At 45.9% G+C, this 16,732-nt stretch overlaps 1 pseudogene; it reads left to right on the top strand.

Moving 5' to 3' along the window:
- Window positions 1–8,570: 8,570 nt before the first annotated feature.
- Window positions 8,571–8,671, top strand: LOC120929741 (annotated as a pseudogene).
- Window positions 8,672–16,732: the final 8,061 nt, after the last annotated feature.

Below are 16,732 nucleotides of genomic sequence, written 5' to 3'. Positions count from 1 at the left end.
TTGTACAGTGGCTGGACAATATGTTAGCATCTTGGTTAAGCCAGAATATCAGAGGGCAAGATGAGACATGCTTTATCTTGAAATTACAATTAGTGTGTACTAATTGACAGACATTAGGCACCATGCAGCTGGTGCATAGACTCAGGTGCAACAAGCCACATGACTAGGGATGAGACCTTCTTTACAAATATTGATTACCGCGCAAAAGACAATGTTTTCCTAGAAAACAGGGAAAGCATCACATCAGAAGGTAAAGGCCAGGGCTTCCTGAACTGCATTGCACTACAAGGAGGTCACCACAGTATCCTTGTAAAGAAAGTGCTGTATGTTCCAGAACTATAAGGCAGCCTTCTATCAATGTAATGTCTTGCAAACAACAGTCTCACAATTAAGTTCCAGGGTGATGAATGCACAATTCACAATAATAAGCAATTCCTTGCAAAAGGAAAACTGGATGAAAACCTATACAAGCTCATCAAGTTAAGCTAGAAAGAAAGTTGAGACTTTAAATGAAACATGCACCTAAAGGGGTGATAACGGACCATGGCTGTCTGACCAATAGGATAAATATTGCAACTGTACTAGCTGAATCTCTATACCCAGCACTCAGAAAGTAATACATAGTAATATCATTTATTTCATAAATATACATATAATACATTATAGCATAAAAGCATTAATGTACTGTACATGGTAATAGTATAATAAAATGTCAGGCAGATTAATCCATATATCACATGATAACCATATACATGTCACAATTGTTACAGCATTTACACTTAAAAATAGTAAGATGATCCCATGAAATGCATGATAGTAGCATTGGAATGGCTCGACGCGTTTCGTGGAACTCTCCACTCATCAGGAGCTGATGCTAATGTATATCTGAAATTGTTAACATTATTAAGCCGTTGGTACAGGGTCTAAGATAGGCTGGAGGAGTGTGTATATAGGGGGAAGAAGGTAGAGACAATATAGGCAAGTGTGGGACATGAAAAACATATCACAAAACCCAATCCACTAGAGTATTTATACTCCCCTCAGTTTGATACATGCCCAGTGAGAATGCCCTGTCGAGCCATTCCGATGCTTTTATCATGCATTTCATGGGATCATCTTACTGTTTTTAAGTGTAAATGCTGTAACAATTGTGACATGTATATGGTTATCATGTGATATATGGATTAATTTGCCTGACATTTTATTATACTATTACCATGTACAGTACGTTAATGCTTTTATGCTATAATGTATTATATGTATATATATGAAATAAAGTCCCAAATTTCCCTATCTCCTCCCTCCTGTCTATACGAGCTCACCAGCAAGCCAATATAGTCTCTAATGACCTACACAACAAATATATTTACTTACGGCACAGGCGGCTGGGGCACAGAAGTCCAGAAACTATACAGGACATTATAAAGAGAGGTTTATCAGAAGATTTGACAATAGCATCTTTCAAAGTGTTTATGAAATGCAAGCGCTGCATTGAAGCAAAAGCCACACGTGCTTCCCTTTCACAGGCTACTCAAAAAAAAAACTACCCACCCCTTGCAGCTCATACACAGTGAAGTATGCGGTCCAATGAGAACTCCCACATCAGGCTGGAACAGATATCTACTGACTTTCATTGAGGATTATTCCAGGTACACAATTACCTATCTGACGAAACACAAGGGGCCAGATTCACATAGAGATACGACGGTGTATCTCCTGATACTCCATCGTATCTCTGACTTAGGCCGGTCGTATCTATGCGACTGATTCATAGAATCAGTTACGCATAGATATGCCTAAGATCCGACAGGTGTAACTGTATTACACCGTCGGATCTTAACTGCAATTTAAAAATGGCCGCTGGGGGCGTTCTCGCTGATTTACACTGAGAAATATGTAAATCGGCGAGATACGCCAATTCACGAACGTACGCGGGCCCGACGCAGTGTTGTTATGACGTTTACGTAATAGTTTTCCCGGCGTATACTTACCTCTGCTTCTATTAGGCACAGCCAATGTTAAGTATGGCCGTCGTTCCCGCGTCAAATTTTGTTTTTTTTACGTCGTTTGCGTACGCCGATTCTCAAACGCGCTGGACGCAAGTTACGCTCACGCCGAAACCAATGACGTCCTAGCGACGTCATTGGGAGCAATGCACGCCGGGAAAATTCGCGGACGGCGCAAATGCGCATTTAAATCGGCGCAGGGAAGCACCTGATTTAAATAGTACACTCCCCCTAGCCGCGGAATTTGAATTCCGCCGGGGGATTTACGATCCGCCGCCGCAAGTTTGGAGGTAAGTGTTTTGTGAATTACCCACTTGCCTCTCAAACTTGCGGCGGCGGATCTTAAAGCGGAGGTTCACCCGAAAATCAACTTTTTGTCACTAGATCCAGCATACTGCTGACATCTGCAGTATGCTAGATTATTTTTTATTTTTTTGTACTTATCGTTGTAGCCGTATCTCTTCTCCGGCTCCGAGCGGGGAATCCGTCGGGGAATAGGCGTTCATAAATCAAGCTCAGTTGATTGACGGGCTTGATAAGCGCGTCACGCCATCTGGAAATAGCCGACATGATTCTCCGCTGCTTACGGCGCCTGCGCCTGCCGTGTAGAGCTGACTGCGCAGGCGCCGTAAATTGCAGAGAGTCACGTCGGCTATTTCCGGATGGTGTGACGCGGTATCCAAGCCCGTCAATCAACTGCTCTTTATTTAGGAATGCCTATACCCGGAAGGATACGCCGCTCCATGCAGGAGAAGAAATACGGCTAAAATGATAAGTACAAAAAAAATAAAAAATAATCCAGCATACTGCAGATGTCAGCAGTATGCTGGATCTAGTGACAGAAATTAGATTTTTGGGTGAACCACCACTTTAAATCACATAGGCCACGCGGATCTAAAGATCCGCTGATCTATGTGAATCTAGCCCAAGAATGAATCAGAGAAACTTCAAGAGTTTGTTGCCATGTCTAGCAAAAAATTTCAACGCAAACCAGAAATAATATGCACCGGCAATGGAGAATAATACATAAGCAAAGAAGTGGCCTCATATCTTAAAAGACAAGGAATACTACACCAGACAGCAGAAAGAAAAAATCACACTCTTATAGAAATGGCCAGATGCATGTTGTCGGATGCCAACCTACCTCGCAAGTACTGGGGAGAAGCAGTCATGACCTACCTACAGAACAGACTACCCTCAAGAGCCATTAGAAGTACTCCATTTGAAATGTTGCATAGATCAAAGCTTAGCATAGGGCACATCAGAGTGTTTGGATGTAAAGCATATGCCTTTATTCCAAGTGAAAAGCGATCTAAGCTGATGAACAGAGCCATAGAGGCATTCTAGTGGGCTACAGTGAGCAAACTAAGACCCCTTTGACACTGAGGGCGTTTTGCAGGCGCTATAGCATTAAAAAATAGTGCCTGCAAAACGCCCTAAAACAGCTGCTCCTCACACTCCAGTGTGAAAGCCTGAGGGCTTTCACACTGGAGCGGTGCTCTGGCAGGGCGTCAGAAAAAGTCCTGCCAGCAGCTTCTTTGGAGCGCATTAGGAATGGTGAACTTACTGCTTCTAATGCGCTCCTGCCTATTGAAATCAATGGGCAGCGCCACCAACAAAAAGAGTGTCACCATGTTTGTTTGTTTACACATATATTGACTCTATGAGCTAGATTCACGTAGCTCGGCGTATAGTTTGGCCGGCGTAGCGCATCTCATATGCGCTACGCCAACGTAAAATAGGGCGCCCAGACCATTATTCACAAAGATCTGGCGCCTTACGTTGCGCCGGGGTAGTGTAACTAGGCAGGCGTAAGCCCGCCTAATTCAAATGTGGAAGGTAGTAAGCGTGTTGTATACAAATTAGCCGTGAACCCATGTAAATTTTTTCACTAACGATCCGCGCATGCGCGCGCATGCGCGCGCATGCTCAGAGTCACGTCACATATACTCCCTAAGATACGTCGGCTAAATGCTTTTGACGTGAACGTAACCTACGCACAGCCCCATTCACGTACCACTTACGTAAACGACGTAAAATTCAACGGCTGTTCCGACGTCCATACTTTAACATTGGCTGCGCCTCATATAGCAGGGGTAACGTTATGCCGGACGTAAGCCTTACGTAAACGGCGTAGTGGGCGCAAGTACGTTCGTGAATCGGCGTATCTAGGTCATTAACATATTCTACGCGTAAATCTACGGAAGCGCCCCTAGCGGCCAGCGTAAATATGCACCCTAGATTCGACGGCGTACTAACACTTACGTCGGTCGGAGGAAGCTAGAATTCAGGCGTATCTAGCTACCAGAATGGCACGCATAGATACGACGGCGCATCTTTCTACTCACGCGGCGTATCTATAGATACGCCGACGTAAGAGCTACGTGAATCTAGCTCTATGTATGTATATTAGTTTTACTAGATTTTATTTAAGTCTCATTTTCATATTTTTCTTGATTTTATTTGATTTCTAAATGTGTGTGTATTCATTCATTCGGTCCACTCCTGCAGTTGATTATCATCACTGTCAATCAATGGATTGATTACACATAATTAGCGATGGCCATTTACAGGCAGTGGTGGATCATGTGATGTTTTTAGATGGGTGTATATATTTGAAATGTATTTTATTTTGTTTTAGCTACGACTAAGCACTGAACCCTAGTGTGAAACGCGTCAGCTATACACCCCACTGCTTGCTGTGCTTTGTAGTGCTTTTGTCCTTTTTTACCATTGAAGGCTATCTATTTAAGTTTTTTTTGGTGTGCGGCTGTCCATATTTTCTCTTCAAGTTCTTTTTCGTCTGCTAGCAGAGGGTTAAAAGCGCCTCGCTAGCAGCCGAATAGTGCCGCAAATACAACGGTAAAGCGCCGCAAAAAATAGCGACATTTTACTGCCGACGCCCGGGGCAGGCAGAAGAAGAAACTAAGGGCCAGATTCACAGAGAATTGCCCTGGCGCAGCGTATCAGAGATAAGCTACGCCGCCGTATCTTACCTGGCTCTAAGTCGAATCCAGGAAGATTTTGCGCTGTAAGTTACGGCGGCGTAGTGTATTTCTAGGCGCGTATTTCAAAATGGGCGGGTAGGGGGCGTGATTCATTTAAATGAAGCGCGTCCCTGCGCCGATTGAAATGCGCATGCTCCGTTTCGAAATTTCCCGCCGTGCTTTGCGCGAAATGACGTCGCACCGACGTCATTTTTTGAACTTAGACGTGAGTTACGTCCTTTCCTATTCACGGGAGACTTACGCAAAAAAAAAAAAATTTAAATTCGACGCTGGAACGACGGCCATACTTTAACATGGCAAGTCTATCTATACGCCACGAAATAGCAGCTTTAACTATACGCCGGGAAAAGCCGACTAGCGACGACGTAAGAGAATGCGACGGCCAAGCGTACCTTCGTGGATCGACGGAAAAAGCTAATTAGCATACCCGACGAGGAAAACGACGCGAACTCCACCCAGCGGGCGCCGAAGTATTGCCCCTACGCCTGTCGGATCGAAGCCAGAAGCCATCGTATCTTGGTTTGAGGATTCAAACTACTGTAAAGATACGACGCGGCAAATTTGAAAGTACGCCGGTGTATCAGTAGATACGCCGGTGTACTTGCTCTGAGAATCTGGCCCTAAAGATACAATCCTACGGCCATAAGCTGCCTCCCCACAGTGAAGCCTTGCAAATCAGCACTCACCAACACCTACCTCACCATCTCTAGTAAGAACCTTCTTTTTTGGCTGGAGTTAGGTGTAAATAAAAGCTTCCTTCAAATTTCTTTTGATGTATCCCCTCCCAGCATCATGGGAAAAGGAGGGAAAGTCACATGTTTCCCCGTAGCGGGAAGTATGACATATTTGTGTATTTTGCTTCACTCTGGTGCATCTCATCCTACCCTAAATGGTGCTATCATCTATATTTAGTACACATACAACTTTACCCATAATAGTGGCAATTAAAAAAATATAATTCAGACTAAAAACAGGGTTTACAAGGCAAGCAAATGGCTCCCTGGTGACAATTTTAAGTTCATTTTATCCATTGATTTTTTTATTCCTAAGAAAATCTTTTATTACTTTTAATACGCCACAAGTACATACTGCGAACCTCACCCAGTGAGACATTTCAGGGAAAACAGTGAGGAGCGAAGTACACGTTAATGAGCTTGCTGAGAAGCAAATGCTGGCTGTATAGATAGAAAGTATAGCTTAATTTACTGTTACTGAGGTTACAAGAGTTTCCATAAAAGTAAGGCAGAGCGTCTGTTGTAATAAAACACATCTGAACATTTCATTATCTCCCAATAAAAGGAATTTCCACACAAACTTTCTAGTTCTGGCAAAATAAGGAAATTAAAAAAGAACAATAAGACAGTGTAAAGATCCAAGGTGTGCATTGACTCATAGATCCCAGTCGCAGTCCAATTTTCAGCGTTTTGTAGCATGTAAGCAGCTGAATGCTGAATGCTTTAGATTAGTGTACACCATTGGACTTGGCACTGTGTTCATAACAAGCCTAGAACTGTAGTTTTATAGTTTGTAAACTCTTTTTCAAAAATCACTGCAACTTTGCAAATCAAAAAACCTATCCGTATAACCTTGATTGAACAAGGTTTTGTCAGTTTTCACGGTGGAGGCAACCATAAGGCGTAAATTCATGCTGGAATCACTTTGGGCTTTCTGTGAAAAGAGTTCTATATTCGAAATAACTTCAACCCCCACAACTGTTTCTTCCAGGTAAAATAAAATATTTTAAACCCCCAAATTCCTTTAAAGTGTATGTAAACCTTGCAACTTCACTTATTTAGTCCCCTCTGGTCTGTTAAAGGAACACTAAAGGCAATTATTTTTTTTTTTAAATAGCAAACATGTTATACTTACCTCCACTGTGCAGCTCATTTTGCACAGAGTGTCCCCTAACCCTGTCTTCTGGGGTCCCTCGGCGGCTGTCTCGGCTCCTCCCCGCAAAAGCTTTCCACCTTCATGCGAGCGAGCTCGCATGGTGGAAAGCTTTTGCGAGAGCGCTCCCGTGATACAGCGGCGGGCATAGCCGCCGACTGTATCACTCGGCCCCGCCCCCCGGTGCGCCGTATCATCCGCTGTGATTGACAGCAGCGCCAGCCAATGGCTGCGCTGCTATCAATCCGTCCAGCCTAGCCAATCAACGGCCAGCCTGGGAACTGAAGAGGATCACGTGGACGCGCGTGGGACTTTCGAGGGGTCAGGTAAGTAAAACGGGGGTTCGGGGGGGCCGGTACCGTCTGATGTTTTTTCACCTTGATGCATTAAGGTGAAAAAACATTTACCTTTACAATCCCTTTAAATATATAATAATATTAATATATCTTATGCAGTATTATAAGTCCTCCTACGGTTCATGTCACTAGGCTTCAGACCCCCCATGGTATGGAGAGAGAGGGGGGTGTTCTGTAGTCCAAATACAGAGTGAAAAACCCAGGGTGACATTGGTCCCCCTCCATAGATACAATGATGCCTTGTTCACTTGGGCATACTACAGCGGCATAGCTCCCAACTGTCCCTGATTTCGAGGGACTGTCCCTCTTTGCCCCTCATGTGTCCCTCATTTTGGTCTGATCTATATAGTTGTATATAAAATGCACTTTTTATCTTTCAAAAAGTGTTTCCCAGTGCTAAACATTTCACCCAAATTCTAAATTGTAGCATTTGTAAATTTTAAAAGCCAATGCAGTGCAACCTTGGATTACAAGCATAATCCATTCCAGGAGAATGCTCGTAATCCAAAGTACTGGTATATCAAAGTTCCCCATTGAAGTCAATAGAAACTAAAATAATTTGTTCCGCATTGACTTCAATGGCATGCAATACCGCACGCGGCCAGAGGCGGGGAGAGCCTCAGAAACGTGCGGAAAGGCCCAAGGACAGGTCGGCTGACCTCGGCAAATCTCGGAAAGACTCCATTCACAAGCCTTTCAGAGGTTTGCCAAGGTCAGTCGAACTGTCCTCGGGCCTTTACGCCCGTTTCCGAACGGCGCCGATGCCCCCCCACCTCAGGCCAAACACGGCACTGCACACCGCTTTGGCTTGAATCCTGCACGTTTTGTGGGACAATACTCGCAAACCGAGTTAGGATTTTTGGAAATACAGAGCTTGTCTTGCGAAACGCTTGTTAACCGCGTTATTCGCAATGCAAGGTTCCACTGTATAAAGGAATAAAAGTGGTAAATATGGATTTAATTAACCTTTTTAAGGGGGTGTGTCGGGGGCGTGCCCTATGCCTACATACGTTTGCAAGTAGTCTCTCATTCCCATCTCAAATTGTTGGGAGGTATGCAGCACACACCCATGTGAGATGCACATGCATCCCCATGCAGGAAGTCCCATTAATAGCTATTGGGACACAGCCGCTGCTCCCAATCTGACAGCTGTGTGGGTGCATGGCCCCAAATGCTCACTGTCTACGGTCAGGGCCATGCACCCACTGTAAAGTTAAATTGGGAGTCCGTGCAACAGGAGGGAAGATGGAAAAATATGGGAGAAGGTTGGTTGTTAGTTTAATGTTAAAAGAGGTTTACAATATAATTAAAATGTGCTGGTTTCGGCAGCACATATACTAAAATTGGAATAAAACAGAGAAGGTATGGATGGCCCCTGTTTAAAAAAATATATACTGTATATATATATATATATACGCCACTTTTTAGTTGTACCCACAGGAAAACCAATAATAAGTCTTACCTGTAGGTACAGTGAATATCTCCTAAACCTGCACCTTTTAGGAGATATTCACTGTTGCTCCAGTCGGTGATATCACCGACGCATGCGCTCGGAAGGGATGGCATACACATGCCTTCCCTTCAGAGCTCTGTGCCACAGCCGTGACTCCCGTGTGCATACGAGGGAGTGACATCATCGCGGCTCAGCCATTTAAAAGGCCAGATCCTGCAATCCCAGAAGGAAGACCAGGTGAATGAGGAAGCCCTGTCAGGTAGGTATTTCATAATGTGCTAGTATGCATTACCTATCAGCGTAGTATGCCATTGCCTTGCAGGGGATTTTGTTCCTTTTATCAATGCCAGAGTTTACTACTGTTTTAAACTAAATCTAAAATCATACTAAAAATTATCATGTTACCAAAGCTAAATGTTTTGACAGTTGAAGTTTATGCTTCTAGAAACCTATTAAAGCTAGCTAAGTGCTGCTGTCTGATACTGACAGAAAACAATAGGAAGCTACTACATTTAAAATCACATAACATGCAGGAAACACAAAGGCGTAAACTACGTTACTGTAAACGAACACAGACATTTCTTACACTGCACGTTTAGTTTGGTGGCTTTGAATCCTTGAGAGAAGATCAGGAAATAAATCTGTGTAGTTCCTGATCATGTGATCTTCATAATTACCCAATCATAGTGATCACAAGTGTAGCGCCCTTCTCCTGAAGAACAGACGCTGCTTTTAATTTAGTGGGGGTCTGAGCTGTTATTTGGCTCAGACTAGAATAATTAAGGGCAAATTTAGCCTCTGTTCTAGCCATGACTTTGCTGGGGGTATCCACCATTGATCACCTGGGGGTGTTATTACCACCCCAGGCCAAGGGTGGCAGCAGCCTGGTTATGGTGTATTGAGTGTCCCCCTCAGCAACTAATCAGTGGGAGTGGTCGCCCTGCTGTGCATGCTGGGGAGGGGTACTTAAGGGGCAGACGCCATTGGTGTGGGTTCCGTCCGTCCGCGCCTCTTAAACCCGCCTGGCCAGGGGTGCGTATTGTGAATCCTAGCTCCAGGGCCACTTTGGCCCGGGGCTGCGGCTTTGTTTGGTGGGGATGTAAAATGTTGTAAAATGTTGGCAATGTCATTCCCGGGGCCATACCCGGGCACACTGCCCACTGCAAGAGGAGCCCATGGAATGTGGGGTTCTCGGGAGGGGGTATTTTTATGCTTATAAAGCATGCACCACATATCTTGACCCTGGTGAGGGGAAATTTGAGTGTGAAGTTCAAGTGAACCACCTCACTGCTCGGGCTTTGTTGGACTCCAGGAGTATGGTGACCCTGGTTCATCCCAGAGTAATTGGGAGGATCGGTCCGGTAAGCAAAACTTTACAGGTTGTGTGCATTCACAGGGACACTAGAGAGTACCCTCTAATTTCGGTGACCACTACACAGCCTATGGCACTGGTACTCAAGAGGTGGGGGTGGTGAAGAACTTGGTGCATGATATTATAATAGGATTAGACTGCCCATTATTTGCAAAATTGTAGGAACAAGGAGAACTACATGAATGCTCCAGAGACTGGGGAGAAATTAACCCCTCTGTTCCTGCTGTTGACCCTGAACTGACAAATTTTATGAATGTTGATCCAGATGATGAAACTGCTAATGATTTGGTTAATGGTGATATTGTTAAAGATGTCAAAACATGTGGTTCACAGACCTACCTGAATACTGGGGAGGGAGGCCTTCTCCACTTTAGGTAATGCTGGGGGAAGAGGATGAGGAAGTGGCCTTTACCCCTGCCGGATTTGATTGTTCCCCAGGGGGCATTTGATACTGACCAGATGCAGGACCCCACTTTGGCCCAGGCACGAGAACAGGTTGTAGTGATAAATGGGGTTCCCCAAGAGCCAGGTGCGAATGACCGATGGCCACCCTTCGCAGTATGTAATGAATTGCTTTATCGGTTCAACAAAGTGAGAGAAAATGTTGTAGAGGACTTGATGGTACCCCAACAGTATAGGTAAAAGGTTCCTTGACCTGGCCCATGACAACGTGTTAGGGGGACACCTGGGAATTGAGAAAACGGAGGCACGGATCACCAACCTGTTTTACTAGCCAGGTCTGAAAGCAGAGGTAAAGAAATACTATACCTCTTGTCCCACCTGTCAGTTGACCGCCCCGATGACTCACTTCCAGAGCCCTTTGGTCCCACTGCCCATAATTGAGGTTACATTCGAAAGGATAGCCATGCATATAGTGGGTCACTTGGTAAAGTCAGCTCAAGGTCACTCCTACATACTGGTGATCCTTCACTATGCCACCCAATATCCTGAGGCGCTACCCCTGCGGAATACCTCCTCTAAGGCTATTGCCCGGGAATTATTCCAGGTGTTTACATGGACTGTTTTTTCCAAAGGACCAGGGCCCCCTGTTTATGTCGAGGGTTATGGCCGATGTGTGCAAGCTGTTTCCCGGATTAAACAGCTGTACACATCAGTCTACCATCCCCAAACAGGCGGCTTGGTAGAATGCTTTAATAAGACTCTTAAGTCTATTCTCAAGAGAGTGGAACAAAGAGATGGGAAAGACTGGGACTGCCTGTTACCAGCTCTCCTGTTTGCTATCTGGGAAGTGCCCCAGGCCTCGACTAGGTTTTCGTCCTTTGAGTTGGCGTATGGGGGGAGACCTTGCGGACTACTTGACTTTGTTAAAGAGGAATGGAAAGTGAACTTATTCACCATTAGAGTATTCTTGAATATGTCTCCCAAATGCAGGAAAAGGATCCTAATGGTGATGCCACTGGTCAAGAAACATTTGCAAAAAGCCCAGGAGGCCCAACACTGGGTCTATAATAGGGCCGCTAAATAAGGCACTTACAAGGGGGGATCGCGTTACGGTGTTGATTCCCACTGTGGAAAGTAAATTCTGGGCTAGATGGCAAGGTCCCTTTGAAGTTGTGAAAAAAAATGGGGGAGATAAATTATAGAGTCCACCAACCAGGCAAGAGGAAACCGTACCAGATATACCATGTTAACTTGTTAAAGCCCTGGACGGACAGGGAATCGGTGACCTCTCTGGCTGCTGCAAGGCTTGAGCCTCAGGTTGAGGTGGAAACTGTCCAAGTAGCAAATACCCTTAAAAGTCTAAAATCCAAAGTCAGCAGACCAAGGAGTTCTTAAAAATGTTAAGACTTGCCAGGGCTAACTAGTGTCATAGAGCACAATATTATCACAGAACCAGGAGCCAACGTTTTTGTTCGGCTCTACCGCATCCCAGAGGCTCAAAGTAAAGCCGTTTCAGAGGAAGTGAAGAAGTTATTAGACCTGGAGTTTATTGAAGAATCGCAGAGTGAGTAGTCAAGCCTGTTTGTGTTGGCACCAAAGGCCAACGGGACTCTGCGATTCTGCAATGATTTCCGGAAACGTAATGAAGTTTCAAGCTTTGATGCCTAAACCATGCCCTGGGTACTGTAGATGAACTTATTGAGAGACTAGGTCCAACCAAGTATATAACTACATTGGACCTTACCAAGGGGTATTGGCAAATCCCATTGACCAAGGCTGCTAGAGAGAAAACGGCTTTTTCTACCCTAGAGGGGAGTTTATAGTACAAAAGAATGCCTTTTGTACTACAAACTGCTCCAGCCACGTTCGAGCGAGCAATGGATAGGATTTTATGACCTCACCGGAAGTATGCCTCAGTGTACTTGTCATTTTTAGCAGAGACTGGGAATCATACTTGCCCAAAGTCCAGGCAGTGCTGGACTCCCTCTGGGTTTACAATAAACCCTCAGGCCTCGTACACACGACCGAACATGTCTGCTGAAACTGGTCCGCGGATCAAAATGATTTGACGCATGCGTGATAGCATTGACCTTCCAGGGTCGCGCACGTCGCCACGCCATCGTCGCAGCGACAGCGCGGCCACTTCACCGCGTATCCTGTCCACGCGAATTTCGGTTTGATGGTGTGTACAACCATCAGACCGAAATCTCCGAGCGGACATGTCCGATGAAAACGGTTCACGGACCGTTTTCATTGGACATGTCCCCTCGTGTGTTCGAGGCCTTAAACATTTGGGAATGGAGGAGGTGCAATACCTGGGATATATTGAGAGTAGAGGGGTGGTGAAACCTCAGTTCAGCAAGGTAGAGGTTATTCAGAACTGGCCCCGCCCCCTCACAAAGAAGTAGGTACTTGCATTCCTGGCCATGATGGGATACTAGAGGAGGTTTGTACCCAACTTTGCCCCATTGGCAGCTCCATTGACCGATCTAACTAAGGGTTGGAAATCAGTCATGGTGGAGTGGAATGCAGACGCTGAGAAGGCTTTCTTGGAGCTTAAGTCCGCACTGTGCCAACACCCTGTCCTGATAGCACCCAATTTTTCGAAAGAGTTTGTTGTCCAGACTGATGCTTCTGATGTAGGATTGGGAGCAGTGTTGTCACAGTGTTGTTCATGGCGAGGAGCACCCGGTAGTCTTCCTCAGTAGGAAGTTGATACCAGCAGAGAAAAACAACACTATAGTTGAATGAGTGTCTGGCCATTAAGTGGGCTCTGGAATCCCTCAGATATTACCTCTTAGGGAGGAAGTTTAGGCTGATTTCTGACCATGCCCCTTTAACATGGATGAGACGAGGTAAAGGAACTAATGCCAGGATTACTCGTTGGTTCCTGACACTCCAGGAATTCAAATTTGTAGAGGAGCATAGGCCCGGGAGACTGCATCAGAATGCATCAGTGTGAACGTGGGTTTAATCTGATCTTCCTAGATGGAGGGGATTGGATCTCCTTCCGTTTATTTATTTTTTAGCAGACTGGATCAGATTGGAGGTAGTCAGGTGTGATCAAACACAAGTCTGTCTACACCCACCGGTTCCATAGAAGTGAATGAAGGGTCTGATTAGATGCACCTGGCAGGTGGACCTGATCCGATCCTTTATGTGAAAGAGACCTAAGAGGTTTGAGACTCACTTCATGGAGCTGTATAAGACTATAGTGAGGACCAACCTGTACTAATAGGGTTTTCAGAATCTTTGGTGTTAGTACTTTGGAGCAGGATTTTTCAACCAGGGTGCAGCATGGAGTCCTCAGGGGCTCCACAGCCACATCCTGATCTGAGCGCTACTCCCGTGTGTTAACTCCCGTGCACTGCGACTCTGTGGGCAGAGAGAGAACACAGCCCGCATGGTTCTCTCCTCCTCCTTCCTGCAGCTATTGTGTACTATTGCCGGTGTTCTGCTGAATAAGTTCCCCTTGGCGGATAAGGACCCCCTTGTACTGCGCAGGCACGATGCAGAGTCTCTGAAATTAGCCAAACATATAAAGCTGAGAGGCAGCTCTACACAGCCCATGCGCAATGACTATCACATATTCCGCACGCTCCCGATCCTAGTGCTACTCTGCAAGGGGCAGGGGTGATTTTAACAATAAAGTACACGTCTTAGCGGGGCGTGTTGGCCATCTGAGTTAAATGTGCAAATCTACCCATCAACATTGCCATTGCAAAACCCGCCCATCAACATGGCCCGCTAAGACGTGTACTTTATTGTTAAAATCACTCCCACCCCTTGCAGAGTAACAGTAGCATTGGGAGCGTGATAGTCATTGAGCATGCACCGTGTTTAGTTGACTCTCTCAGCTCTAAATGTTCAATTATTTTCGGAGGCTCTGTTGAGGTTTGTACTGCACAAGCGCCACGCCTGCGCAGTACAGGGGGGTCCTAATCCGCCGGGGGAAAAATTTTGGCAGGACACCGGCAAAGCAGAAAGCTGTGGTGCCGTCTGCGTCTTACCAAGTAATGATGTCAGCGGTTGTTAAGAAAATGTCAGGCTGCACTACAGCTTTCTGTTTTTCTGGCAAAAGTACACAATAGCTGCATGGAGGAGGAGGAGAGAGCTGTGCTCTCCTTGCAGAGTCACAGTGCACAGGAGTAAAAACAAAGTAGCACTCTCACCCCAATGTGCAAGATTTGACTACTGCCCCTATCTCCTCCCCACACTGCTCCTGTACAGGCGGCATAAATTGTGGTTTGGGGGCTGAGAGGATTGTACTAGAAGAGGGGATAAGTGTGTGTGTGTGTGTGTGTGTGTGTGTGTGTGTGTGTGTGGGGGGGGGGGGGGGGGGTGTTGGAGCAGGGTTTGTGCTAGAAGTAGGGATTTTGGTCTGTGCTAGGAGGGGGGAGGTTTGTGCTAGGAGAGGGGATTTGTGCTAGAAGGGGGAATTTAGAGGAAGTAGAGAAACAATCTAATCTCACTAAACTCTGCTGCACAGACTACATTTTAGGGCTTCTTCACACCAGGTGCAGTGAGGTAACACATGCAAAATGACAATGTGACAAGCTCCCCGCAGTGCCGATTACAGTTCGGCTTAGGATTAGGGAGCTTGTCTCCGTTCCTCCTATTGAAGTACTGTATACAGGGGGACCTTGGCGACCCCTAAAATTCCACCACTGGTGTGGGGGTTCTCGCTCATTAAAAAATGCTCACAAAAAAGAGTGTACTTCGATGTACCTCCTGGTGTGAACAAGCTCTCAGACTGGTGTGCCCCAGGATTGTGCAAAGTTCTAAAGCAGTGGTTCTCAACCTTTCTAGTGCTGTGACCCCTTTATAAAATTTCCCAAGTTGTGGGAACCCCCTAACAATAAAAAAAAAATTCATAGTGTGGTTTGTCAGCACCCAAGGTAAGGCAAGTAGTTTGTGCCCTTAACCCACGGACATATATCGCTCCCCGAGTCCCTTCCACCCGTACAGTATTAAAATTCCTTGTGGTACATTTTACGATGTACCACTCTCTCTTTGTTCTCCTTTCTTTCCCTTTTGTCTCTCTCTACCCTAATTTTATGTCCCCCCCCCCCCATCCCTCTCTATCCACCTTGTTCTCTTATTCTTTCTCTCCCTTTTTCTTTGTTCCTCCCCCTCTATTCCTCTCACTTCCATGTATTCTCTATTTTTATTCCTTCTCTTACTCCCTATTGGGGGAGTGGCAGTGCTCGTGGGGGGTGGGATCAGTGGCAGCTCTGGGGGAGTTCTGATCAGTCAACTTAGGTGCTCTTGATAAAGGTCATCTGCTGATCTGAGAACTGCAGTGGGGACTTTTAATGGCAACTATAATCACAGGTAGTGTTATTTACTGTGTCTCTGACTTTGTGGTGTCTCGCAGCAGTGACACCTTGGGCCGAAATCATGAGATAGTCTCCTCCAGCCCCTCCCACTTCACATTCCATACCAGTCAGCTGACCTCTAGTCTCTGCCCCCCCCCCCCCAGCCATGCCATGAACTGAATGGGCAACTGCAAAGAGGCTGAGTGGGTGGCCACGGGCTCCAGGGACAGCCCTGCTGGGAGGCCACGAGAAGCCTGGGAGAGTGGTGCGGGCTTCAGGCACAGCAAGGATTTGGGGACCCCTGGCAAATTGTCATTCGACCCCCAAGGGGTTCCCGACCCCCAGGTTGAGAACCACTGTTCTAAAGGATGTCTGGACTGAAGAAAGATTGAAAAACTGCCTTGTAGAGCAGGGAAATTGCTGTTGGTAGAGGGAAGTTTGGGCTGAGGTCACACGTTAGAGCTGGACTGTCTTCTGTTCTAAGTAATGATGTGTTGCACTGCAAAAAGGAGACTAACTAAGCCTGCATACTCACAAACTGATTGAGTGACAATAGGCAGGCACTGAAACCAAAAGATTCCAAATGTATGGTTGAAGCAGGAGCCCTAACAGGAGAATGCTTGTTTGAGGCTGAAAAGGCAGAAGTATGCAGAAGGCACATCTGCCACACTCCACCTAGTGTATGACATCAGCACATAATACACTAAACCTGGACCATTACCGCACCAAGGAAAAAAATGGTGGAAAAATCTAAAATGTGCAACTGCATCAACTGTGAAGTAATTTGCAGTATAACAATCTGCTCAGGTTCACTTACTACAGGCATGTCCAAAGTCCGGCCTGCGGGCCAATCGCGGCCCGCATTCCGTTTTAATATGGTCCCCCTGGTGATTTGGATATATGTATTTTTGTGGCCCCCTGGCCACAAAA

Source organism: Rana temporaria, chromosome 2, assembly GCF_905171775.1.
Source record: "Rana temporaria chromosome 2, aRanTem1.1, whole genome shotgun sequence".
Taxonomy (NCBI): domain Eukaryota; kingdom Metazoa; phylum Chordata; class Amphibia; order Anura; family Ranidae; genus Rana; species Rana temporaria.
This window is presented reverse-complemented; position numbering and strand designations above follow the sequence as displayed.